General features: G+C 62.3%; 3 pseudogenes; all 3 read right to left on the bottom strand.

Moving 5' to 3' along the window:
• Positions 1 to 2058: 2058 nt before the first annotated feature.
• Positions 2059 to 2177, bottom strand: LOC142873978 (uncharacterized; annotated as a pseudogene).
• Positions 2178 to 6013: 3836 nt separating this feature from the next.
• On the bottom strand, positions 6014 to 6132 carry LOC142873977 (uncharacterized; annotated as a pseudogene).
• A 3850-nt stretch (positions 6133 to 9982) lies between these two features.
• Positions 9983 to 10101, bottom strand: LOC142873976 (uncharacterized; annotated as a pseudogene).
• Positions 10102 to 12153: the final 2052 nt, after the last annotated feature.

Raw genomic sequence — 12153 nt, 5'->3', positions numbered from 1 at the left:
GACACTTGCTACCCAAAGTGCAAAGGGCATCAGTTGCTCCTCCAAACCCCCCCCCCAGCCCAGCAGACCGCGTTGTCCAGCCAGCCCCCGGGCCTCCCTGGGGTGCCCAGCACAAAAGTGCAGACACCCACCGGACCCTCCATCTCAGTTTTCGGATGTTTTTGCCACTCTAAGGACCCGCAGGCCAGCTGGGCCTTCGGGCAGGACAGAGAGCCCCGGAATCCGACGTGGAGAGCTGGGTGTACGTCCCCATGAGGAGGCGGTCCCCACCTCCGCGGCTATCCCCTTGCGGGGAGCGGCAGCCGCGGGGCCTCAGAGAAGACACCAGGCTGGGCCCCCACGGCACAGCGGGAGCACGTCCCCCGCAGGCCACTTAGCGATGGCGGCCAGCCGGCGGACGGTTGGGTTGCGCGAGACGCTGCGGCCGCCCTGCTACCGGGTTCCTGGGAGGGCATCCTGGAACCAGCGTCCACACCAAGCCCTTGGAAGGCCCAGGCGACGGAGGAGCCCCGTCAGGCAGGGGCCGAGGACGGTGACGGCCCGGGCGGGGAGGAGCGTGTCAGGCAGGGGCAGAGGACGGTGACAGGTGATAGGCCGGGCGGGAAGGAGTCAGTCAGGCAGGGGCCGTGGAGGAGACGGGCTGGGTAAGGGTTAGGGTTCGTGTCAGGGCACAAGTCACAATCGCAAAGACCTGGAAGCCACCCGAGTGCCCATCGACCCACGAGTGGGTAAATAAAATGTGGCGCGTGGACACCACGGAGTGCTATTCGGCTATGAGGAGCAGCGGTGAGGGGGCACCTCTCGTGGTTCTCCTGGCCAGAGCTGGAACCCGTTCCAGTAAGCCAAGTATCCCAAGAATGGACACACGAGCACCACGTGCTCGCGCTCACCAGCAAATGGGTACGAACCGATGGACACCTAAGTGGACACAGAGGAATCACCTTCTTCGGGTGGGTGTCGGGCGGGTGGGGGGAGGGGATGGGCATACACATCCATTAGGAATGGGGTGGGTACGCACCGACTGGGGGATGGGCGCACTTGAAGCTCTGACCCGAGGGGGGAGGCTGGGAGAGGGCAACGCACCCGACCTTAACATTGGTGCCCCCACAATATGCTGGAACAACATGAGAGGTAAATGAATAAGAACACGGGGGGGGGGAGGGGGGCACGGGCAACACATGTCACCTTAATACTTGGACTCCCATCATCTGCTTGAAAAGAGAGAGAAAAGAAAATGCAATAATAGAGATAAGAGACACTTTTTAAAAATAATGAATCCGGCCGGGCGCTGTGGCTCACGCCTATAATCCTAGCTCTTGGGAGGCCGAGGCGGGCGGATTGCTCAAGGTCAGGAGTTCAAAACCAGCCTGAGCAAGAGCGAGACCCCGTCTCTACTATAAATAGAAAGGAATTAATTGGCCAACTGATATATATATAAAAAATTAGCGGGGCATGGTGGCGCATGCCTGCAGTCCCAGCTACCCGGGAGGCTGAGGCAGAAGGATCACTGGAGCCCAGGAGTTTGAAGTTGCTGTGAGCTAGGCTGACGCCACGGCACTCACTCTAGCCTGGGCAACAAACCGAGACTCTGTCTCAAAAAAAAAAAAAAAAAATGAATCCGAAGAGAAAAGTAAAAGGAGGCCTGTGGAGCAGGTCTGGGTGTGACTCCGGATCCCCCAACATCAGGTGCCACCACCAAAGATTCCTACGTGTAGCCCATAGAACCCCAAAAGCAACGGGAGGAGTTCTGGTCACATACTCCCTCAAAATGACATCCTGGCCTTCTTCTGGAACTCCCTCCCCTCTCAGACTCTCAAGGTTTCCTCCAGCGTGTCGGCTCCCACAGAGCAGACCTTTGGTCTGAGACCTGACTGTCCAGAAGCCACGCATGCTGCCGCGTGGCGGCGGTGTCGCGGCTCGGGACAAGAGGAGGCCCCACGGTGCGGGCTGGGGCGCCAGGCACCGCGGCGGGCGCTGAGGGTGGGGGTCACCCCCACCCCGGGCCGCCCCCGCACTCCCAGAAACGCGACAGAACCAGAGGCAAAAAAAAAAAGAAGAAGCCTACGGCACCCGGTATTCCCGGGCGGTCTCCCATCCAAGTTCTAACCAGGCCCGAGCCTGCTTAGCTTCCGAGACCAGACGGGATCGGGCGCGTTCGGGGTGGTGTGGCCGTGGACGGCGGAGGGCGCCCCTGCCCCGCTCAAGAAGCCGAGCCTCTCTGCGCTTCCCCGCCGCCTCCTCCCCCCGCCCCAGGCCCCGCGCCGGGTCGGGCCTGTTGAGTTCGCCGGCCGGGTCCCGCGGGCTCCGAGGGACGGGGGTGACAGGCGGGGCGGGCCGGGGTTGGGGGCTGTCTCTGTATACACACACACTCACACTCACACTCACTCACTCACTCACACTCACACAAGATGCGCCTCCACGGCTGGACCCGCCAAGGTGGAGACCTTCAAGCCCCCCTCCTCTCCTTGCCTGGCCTCCTTCACCTCCCCGCCCCCCACCCCCAGCGCACGGGCGGGAGGGGCGGGGCGCTCGCCCTTTGACCCCAGCCCGGGGCGGCCCTCCCCCACAACCCCTTTCAGCTGCGCCCCCCACCCTGTGGCCCTGCGGCCGCCTATTCCCCCGGGCCAGGGCTGGGGCACAGCGCACGGGGGAGGGGAGCCAGTGTATGGGGCGTCTCTCTCTCTCTCTCTCTCTCTCTCTCTCTCTCTCTCTCTCTCTCTCTCTCTCTCTCGGGATGTGTCCCATGGGTGGGGTGGGGTGGCGTGGTTTGTGGGGCGCTGAAGAAATCAGTCCCCTCCATCTCCTCCCTCTGGAAAACACCCAAGCCCTTGGAGAACTGCCCGCACCTCTACCTACCGTGGGGGCCGGGACCCTCCTCTTTGTCCTCCTGTGGCCCAGTCCAAGGGGCCTGGGCCTGGCTGGGGCTGCACTGGACCCCAACCACCCTGGCGTGTGGACTCGCTAAAAATCGGCGATTAGATATTGGATTCCAGCGTCATTGAGGTCATTTCACTAATGAGTGCACCGCAAAGAGTTTCCTAATCCATCTGTGAGGGTGGCAACCGAAAGAGAATTTTAGAGCTGACAGAATAGGCGAGGAAAGGCATAGGAGATTTCCACACCCAGTAAGGAAGCCTTTCCCGAAGTGGAAGAAAGAAAGGACCAAACAGAGACACCGGTAGCCCGCCCGGATCAGAGTCTGCCCCTGAGAGAAAGTACCCTGACCAGGTTCACCCGTGGGTGGGTCGCGAGCTAGCGGCATTCAGAAGAGCGAGGCCCGCAGTCTGTGCGGAAGACACCTGCACTCGGGTGTGTGTGGCGGCACAATTCACAAGCAGCTCCAGATGTTAAACCAAGGAGAAGCCAGGGAGTTCCCAACGCCCCAGGTGTCCTCAGCCCACGACTGGCTGCTGTGGGAATGCGAAGCCCGGCTCCTTGTCTCAGAGCGGGGCAACCAGGAGGTGTGATGTCCACCCCGGGGTTCCCAGGAGGATCAGACTGAAGCTGGGACTTGGCCTGAAAGTGTCCCCTCGCATGGCCACCCCCTTCCCCTTCCTGCTCCTCTACTCCTGGTGCCCCTCCATCCAGGGGCCAGACCTTAAAGAGTCACCCGCAAGAGAATCCTGGTCCCAAAGGAGCCTTCTGGGGGACCCCTGCTGAGAGAGGTTGTGGGCATGGCCCGCTGGGGCTCTGCCCGACCCAGGGCTGAGAGATGCAACCTCCCAGCTCTGGGTCCCTGCAGGAAGTGTTGGCAAGCACAGGGCCAGTCCTCCAAAGGCCCAGGTGCAGGGAGCCCAGGCCAAGCAGCCTGTGGAAGAAGCCACATGCTGTGCCACCCCGGGGAACACGACTGCAGGCCACGACCCTTCCCACCTCCTCCTCCTCCTCCTCCTCCTCCTCCTCCCACCCCGCCCCCGCCCCCGCCCCCACATGGCACAGGGCCCAGAGACACCTCAGACACTTGCTACCCAAAGTGCAAAGGGCATCAGTTGCTCCTCCAAACCCCCCCCAGCCCAGCAGACCGCGTTGTCCAGCCAGCCCCCGGGCCTCCCTGGGGTGCCCAGCACAAAAGTGCAGACACCCACCGGACCCTCCATCTCAGTTTTCGGATGTTTTTGCCACTCTAAGGACCCGCAGGCCAGCTGGGCCTTCTGGCAGGACAGAGAGCCCCGGAATCCGACGTGGAGAGCTGGGTGTACGTCCCCATGAGGAGGCGGTCCCCACCTCCGCGGCTATCCCCTTGCGGGGAGCGGCAGCCGCGGGGCCTCAGAGAAGACACCAGGCTGGGCCCCCACGGCACAGCGGGAGCACGTCCCCCGCAGGCCACTTAGCCACGGCGGCCAGCCGGCGGACGGTTGGGTTGCGCGAGACGCTGCGGCCGCCCTGCTACCGGGTTCCTGGGAGGGCGTCCTGGAACCAGCGTCCACACCAAGCCCTTGGAAGGCCCAGGCGACGGAGGAGCCCCGTCAGGCAGGGGCCGAGGACGGTGACGGCCCGGGCGGGGAGGAGCGTGTCAGGCAGGGGCAGAGGACGGTGACAGGTGATAGGCCGGGCGGGAAGGAGTCAGTCAGGCAGGGGCCGTGGAGGAGACGGGCTGGGTAAGGGTTAGGGTTCGTGTCAGGGCACAAGTCACAATCGCAAAGACCTGGAAGCCACCCGAGTGCCCATCGACCCACGAGTGGGTAAATAAAATGTGGCGCGTGGACACCACGGAGTGCTATTCGGCTATGAGGAGCAGCGGTGAGGGGGCACCTCTCGTGGTTCTCCTGGCCAGAGCTGGAACCCGTTCCAGTAAGCCAAGTATCCCAAGAATGGACACACGAGCACCACGTGCTCGCGCTCACCAGCAAATGGGTACGAACCGATGGACACCTAAGTGGACACAGAGGAATCACCTTCTTCTGGTGGGTGTCGGGCGGGTGGGGGGAGGGGATGGGCATACACATCCATTAGGAATGGGGTGGGTACGCACCGACTGGGGGATGGGCGCACTTGAAGCTCTGACCCGAGGGGGGAGGCTGGGAGAGGGCAACGCACCCGACCTTAACATTGGTGCCCCCACAATATGCTGGAACAACATGAGAGGTAAATGAATAAGAACACGGGGGGGGGGGAGGGGGGCACGGGCAACACATGTCACCTTAATACTTGGACTCCCATCATCTGCTTGAAAAGAGAGAGAAAAGAAAATGCAATAATAGAGATAAGAGACACTTTTTAAAAATAATGAATCCGGCCGGGCGCTGTGGCTCACGCCTGTAATCCTAGCTCTTGGGAGGCCGAGGCGGGCGGATTGCTCAAGGTCAGGAGTTCAAAACCAGCCTGAGCAAGAGCGAGACCCCGTCTCTACTATAAATAGAAAGGAATTAATTGGCCAACTGATATATATATAAAAAATTAGCGGGGCATGGTGGCGCATGCCTGCAGTCCCAGCTACCCGGGAGGCTGAGGCAGAAGGATCACTGGAGCCCAGGAGTTTGCAGTTGCTGTGAGCTAGGCTGACGCCACGGCACTCACTCTAGCCTGGGCAACAATCCGAGACTCTGTCTCAAAAAAAAAAAAAAAAAATGAATCCGAAGAGAAAAGTAAAAGGAGGCCTGTGGAGCAGGTCTGGGTGTGACTCCGGATCCCCCAACATCAGGTGCCACCACCAAAGATTCCTACGTGTAGCCCATAGAACCCCAAAAGCAACGGGAGGAGTTCTGGTCACATACTCCCTCAAAATGACATCCTGGCCTTCTTCTGGAACTCCCTCCCCTCTCAGACTCTCAAGGTTTCCTCCAGCGTGTCGGCTCCCACAGAGCAGACCTTTGGTCTGAGACCTGACTGTCCAGAAGCCACGCATGCTGCCGCGTGGCGGCGGTGTCGCGGCTCGGGACAAGAGGAGGCCCCACGGTGCGGGCTGGGGCGCCAGGCACCGCGGCGGGCGCTGAGGGTGGGGGTCACCCCCACCCCGGGCCGCCCCCGCACTCCCAGAAACGCGACAGAACCAGAGGCAAAAAAAAAAAGAAGAAGCCTACGGCACCCGGTATTCCCGGGCGGTCTCCCATCCAAGTTCTAACCAGGCCCGAGCCTGCTTAGCTTCCGAGACCAGACGGGATCGGGCGCGTTCGGGGTGGTGTGGCCGTGGACGGCGGAGGGCGCCCCTGCCCCGCTCAAGAAGCCGAGCCTCTCTGCGCTTCCCCGCCGCCTCCTCCCCCCGCCCCAGGCCCCGCGCCGGGTCGGGCCTGTTGAGTTCGCCGGCCGGGTCCCGCGGGCTCCGAGGGACCGGGGTGACAGGCGGGGCGGGCCGGGGTTGGGGGCTGTCTCTGTATACACACACACTCACACTCACACTCACTCACTCACTCACACTCACACAAGATGCGCCTCCACGGCTGGACCCGCCAAGGTGGAGACCTTCAAGCCCCCCTCCTCTCCTTGCCTGGCCTCCTTCACCTCCCCGCCCCCCACCCCCAGCGCACGGGCGGGAGGGGCGGGGCGCTCGCCCTTTGACCCCAGCCCGGGGCGGCCCTCCCCCACAACCCCTTTCAGCTGCGCCCCCCACCCTGTGGCCCTGCGGCCGCCTATTCCCCCGGGCCAGGGCTGGGGCACAGCGCACGGGGGAGGGGAGCCAGTGTATGGGGTGTCTCTCTCTCTCTCTCTCTCTCTCTCTCTCTCTCTCTCTCTCTCTCTCTCTCTCTCTCTCTCTCTCTCTCGGGATGTGTCCCATGGGTGGGGTGGGGTGGCGTGGTTTGTGGGGCGCTGAAGAAATCAGTCCCCTCCATCTCCTCCCTCTGGAAAACACCCAAGCCCTTGGAGAACTGCCCGCACCTCTACCTACCGTGGGGGCCGGGACCCTCCTCTTTGTCCTCCTGTGGCCCAGTCCAAGGGGCCTGGGCCTGGCCGGGGCTGCACTGGACCCCAACCACCCTGGCGTGTGGACTCGCTAAAAATCGGCGATTAGATATTGGATTCCAGCGTCATTGAGGTCATTTCACTAATGAGTGCACCGCAAAGAGTTTCCTAATCCATCTGTGAGGGTGGCAACCGAAAGAGAATTTTAGAGCTGACAGAATAGGCGAGGAAAGGCATAGGAGATTTCCACACCCAGTAAGGAAGCCTTTCCCGAAGTGGAAGAAAGAAAGGAGCAAACAGAGACACCGGTAGCCCACCCGGATCAGAGTCTGCCCCTGAGAGAAAGTACCCTGACCAGGTTCACCCGTGGGTGGGTCGCGAGCTAGCGGCATTCAGAAGAGCGAGGCCCGCAGTCTGTGCGGAAGACACCTGCACTCGGGTGTGTGTGGCGGCACAATTCACAAGCAGCTCCAGATGTTAAACCAAGGAGAAGCCAGGGAGTTCCCAACGCCCCAGGTGTCCTCAGCCCACGACTGGCTGCTGTGGGAATGGGAAGCCCGGCTCCTTGTCTCAGAGTGGGGCAACCAGGAGGTGTGATGTCCACCCCGGGGTTCCCAGGAGGATCAGACTGAAGCTGGGACTTGGCCTGAAAGTGTCCCCTCGCATGGCCACCCCCTTCCCCTTCCTGCTCCTCTACTCCTGGTGCCCCTCCATCCAGGGGCCAGACCTTAAAGAGTCACCCGCAAGAGAATCCTGGTCCCAAAGGAGCCTTCTGGGGGACCCCTGCTGAGAGAGGTTGTGGGCATGGCCCGCTGGGGCTCTGCCCGACCCAGGGCTGAGAGATGCAACCTCCCAGCTCTGGGTCCCTGCAGGAAGTGTTGGCAAGCACAGGGCCAGTCCTCCAAAGGCCCAGGTGCAGGGAGCCCAGGCCAAGCAGCCTGTGGAAGAAGCCACATGCTGTGCCACCCCGGGGAACACGACTGCAGGCCACGGCCCTTCCCACCTCCTCCTCCTCCTCCTCCTCCTCCTCCTCCCACCCCGCCCCCGCCCCCGCCCCCACATGGCACAGGGCCCAGAGACACCTCAGACACTTGCTACCCAAAGTGCAAAGGGCATCAGTTGCTCCTCCAAACCCCCCCCCCAGCCCAGCAGACCGCGTTGTCCAGCCAGCCCCCGGGCCTCCCTGGGGTGCCCAGCACAAAAGTGCAGACACCCACCGGACCCTCCATCTCAGTTTTCGGATGTTTTTGCCACTCTAAGGACCCGCAGGCCAGCTGGGCCTTCTGGCAGGACAGAGAGCCCCGGAATCCGACGTGGAGAGCTGGGTGTACGTCCCCATGAGGAGGCGGTCCCCACCTCCGCGGCTATCCCCTTGCGGGGAGCGGCAGCCGCGGGGCCTCAGAGAAGACACCAGGCTGGGCCCCCACGGCACAGCGGGAGCACGTCCCCCGCAGGCCACTTAGCGATGGCGGCCAGCCGGCGGACGGTTGGGTTGCGCGAGACGCTGCGGCCGCCCTGCTACCGGGTTCCTGGGAGGGCATCCTGGAACCAGCGTCCACACCAAGCCCTTGGAAGGCCCAGGCGACGGAGGAGCCCCGTCAGGCAGGGGCCGAGGACGGTGACGGCCCGGGCGGGGAGGAGCGTGTCAGGCAGGGGCAGAGGACGGTGACAGGTGATAGGCCGGGCGGGAAGGAGTCAGTCAGGCAGGGGCCGTGGAGGAGACGGGCTGGGTAAGGGTTAGGGTTCGTGTCAGGGCACAAGTCACAATCGCAAAGACCTGGAAGCCACCCGAGTGCCCATCGACCCACGAGTGGGTAAATAAAATGTGGCGCGTGGACACCACGGAGTGCTATTCGGCTATGAGGAGCAGCGGTGAGGGGGCACCTCTCGTGGTTCTCCTGGCCAGAGCTGGAACCCGTTCCAGTAAGCCAAGTATCCCAAGAATGGACACACGAGCACCACGTGCTCGCGCTCACCAGCAAATGGGTACGAACCGATGGACACCTAAGTGGACACAGAGGAATCACCTTCTTCGGGTGGGTGTCGGGCGGGTGGGGGGAGGGGATGGGCATACACATCCATTAGGAATGGGGTGGGTACGCACCGACTGGGGGATGGGCGCACTTGAAGCTCTGACCCGAGGGGGGAGGCTGGGAGAGGGCAACGCACCCGACCTTAACATTGGTGCCCCCACAATATGCTGGAACAACATGAGAGGTAAATGAATAAGAACACGGGGGGGGGGGAGGGGGGCACGGGCAACACATGTCACCTTAATACTTGGACTCCCATCATCTGCTTGAAAAGAGAGAGAAAAGAAAATGCAATAATAGAGATAAGAGACACTTTTTAAAAATAATGAATCCGGCCGGGCGCTGTGGCTCACGCCTGTAATCCTAGCTCTTGGGAGGCCGAGGCGGGCGGATTGCTCAAGGTCAGGAGTTCAAAACCAGCCTGAGCAAGAGCGAGACCCCGTCTCTACTATAAATAGAAAGGAATTAATTGGCCAACTGATATATATATAAAAAATTAGCGGGGCATGGTGGCGCATGCCTGCAGTCCCAGCTACCCGGGAGGCTGAGGCAGAAGGATCACTGGAGCCCAGGAGTTTGAAGTTGCTGTGAGCTAGGCTGACGCCACGGCACTCACTCTAGCCTGGGCAACAAACCGAGACTCTGTCTCAAAAAAAAAAAAAAAAAATGAATCCGAAGAGAAAAGTAAAAGGAGGCCTGTGGAGCAGGTCTGGGTGTGACTCCGGATCCCCCAACATCAGGTGCCACCACCAAAGATTCCTACGTGTAGCCCATAGAACCCCAAAAGCAACGGGAGGAGTTCTGGTCACATACTCCCTCAAAATGACATCCTGGCCTTCTTCTGGAACTCCCTCCCCTCTCAGACTCTCAAGGTTTCCTCCAGCGTGTCGGCTCCCACAGAGCAGACCTTTGGTCTGAGACCTGACTGTCCAGAAGCCACGCATGCTGCCGCGTGGCGGCGGTGTCGCGGCTCGGGACAAGAGGAGGCCCCACGGTGCGGGCTGGGGCGCCAGGCACCGCGGCGGGCGCTGAGGGTGGGGGTCACCCCCACCCCGGGCCGCCCCCGCACTCCCAGAAACGCGACAGAACCAGAGGCAAAAAAAAAAAGAAGAAGCCTACGGCACCCGGTATTCCCGGGCGGTCTCCCATCCAAGTTCTAACCAGGCCCGAGCCTGCTTAGCTTCCGAGACCAGACGGGATCGGGCGCGTTCGGGGTGGTGTGGCCGTGGACGGCGGAGGGCGCCCCTGCCCCGCTCAAGAAGCCGAGCCTCTCTGCGCTTCCCCGCCGCCTCCTCCCCCCGCCCCAGGCCCCGCGCCGGGTCGGGCCTGTTGAGTTCGCCGGCCGGGTCCCGCGGGCTCCGAGGGACGGGGGTGACAGGCGGGGCGGGCCGGGGTTGGGGGCTGTCTCTGTATACACACACACTCACACTCACACTCACTCACTCACTCACACTCACACAAGATGCGCCTCCACGGCTGGACCCGCCAAGGTGGAGACCTTCAAGCCCCCCTCCTCTCCTTGCCTGGCCTCCTTCACCTCCCCGCCCCCCACCCCCAGCGCACGGGCGGGAGGGGCGGGGCGCTCGCCCTTTGACCCCAGCCCGGGGCGGCCCTCCCCCACAACCCCTTTCAGCTGCGCCCCCCACCCTGTGGCCCTGCGGCCGCCTATTCCCCCGGGCCAGGGCTGGGGCACAGCGCACGGGGGAGGGGAGCCAGTGTATGGGGCGTCTCTCTCTCTCTCTCTCTCTCTCTCTCTCTCTCTCTCTCTCTCTCTCTCTCTCTCGGGATGTGTCCCATGGGTGGGGTGGGGTGGCGTGGTTTGTGGGGCGCTGAAGAAATCAGTCCCCTCCATCTCCTCCCTCTGGAAAACACCCAAGCCCTTGGAGAACTGCCCGCACCTCTACCTACCGTGGGGGCCGGGACCCTCCTCTTTGTCCTCCTGTGGCCCAGTCCAAGGGGCCTGGGCCTGGCTGGGGCTGCACTGGACCCCAACCACCCTGGCGTGTGGACTCGCTAAAAATCGGCGATTAGATATTGGATTCCAGCGTCATTGAGGTCATTTCACTAATGAGTGCACCGCAAAGAGTTTCCTAATCCATCTGTGAGGGTGGCAACCGAAAGAGAATTTTAGAGCTGACAGAATAGGCGAGGAAAGGCATAGGAGATTTCCACACCCAGTAAGGAAGCCTTTCCCGAAGTGGAAGAAAGAAAGGACCAAACAGAGACACCGGTAGCCCGCCCGGATCAGAGTCTGCCCCTGAGAGAAAGTACCCTGACCAGGTTCACCCGTGGGTGGGTCGCGAGCTAGCGGCATTCAGAAGAGCGAGGCCCGCAGTCTGTGCGGAAGACACCTGCACTCGGGTGTGTGTGGCGGCACAATTCACAAGCAGCTCCAGATGTTAAACCAAGGAGAAGCCAGGGAGTTCCCAACGCCCCAGGTGTCCTCAGCCCACGACTGGCTGCTGTGGGAATGCGAAGCCCGGCTCCTTGTCTCAGAGCGGGGCAACCAGGAGGTGTGATGTCCACCCCGGGGTTCCCAGGAGGATCAGACTGAAGCTGGGACTTGGCCTGAAAGTGTCCCCTCGCATGGCCACCCCCTTCCCCTTCCTGCTCCTCTACTCCTGGTGCCCCTCCATCCAGGGGCCAGACCTTAAAGAGTCACCCGCAAGAGAATCCTGGTCCCAAAGGAGCCTTCTGGGGGACCCCTGCTGAGAGAGGTTGTGGGCATGGCCCGCTGGGGCTCTGCCCGACCCAGGGCTGAGAGATGCAACCTCCCAGCTCTGGGTCCCTGCAGGAAGTGTTGGCAAGCACAGGGCCAGTCCTCCAAAGGCCCAGGTGCAGGGAGCCCAGGCCAAGCAGCCTGTGGAAGAAGCCACATGCTGTGCCACCCCGGGGAACACGACTGCAGGCCACGACCCTTCCCACCTCCTCCTCCTCCTCCTCCTCCTCCTCCTCCCACCCCGCCCCCGCCCCCGCCCCCACATGGCACAGGGCCCAGAGACACCTCAGACACTTGCTACCCAAAGTGCAAAGGGCATCAGTTGCTCCTCCAAACCCCCCCCAGCCCAGCAGACCGCGTTGTCCAGCCAGCCCCCGGGCCTCCCTGGGGTGCCCAGCACAAAAGTGCAGACACCCACCGGACCCTCCATCTCAGTTTTCGGATGTTTTTGCCACTCTAAGGACCCGCAGGCCAGCTGGGCCTTCTGGCAGGACAGAGAGCCCCGGAATCCGACGTGGAGAGCTGGGTGTACGTCCCCATGAGGAGGCGGTCCCCACCTCCGCG

The sequence above is a fragment of the Microcebus murinus genome, chromosome 11, assembly GCF_040939455.1.
Source record: "Microcebus murinus isolate Inina chromosome 11, M.murinus_Inina_mat1.0, whole genome shotgun sequence".
Taxonomy (NCBI): domain Eukaryota; kingdom Metazoa; phylum Chordata; class Mammalia; order Primates; family Cheirogaleidae; genus Microcebus; species Microcebus murinus.
This window is presented reverse-complemented; position numbering and strand designations above follow the sequence as displayed.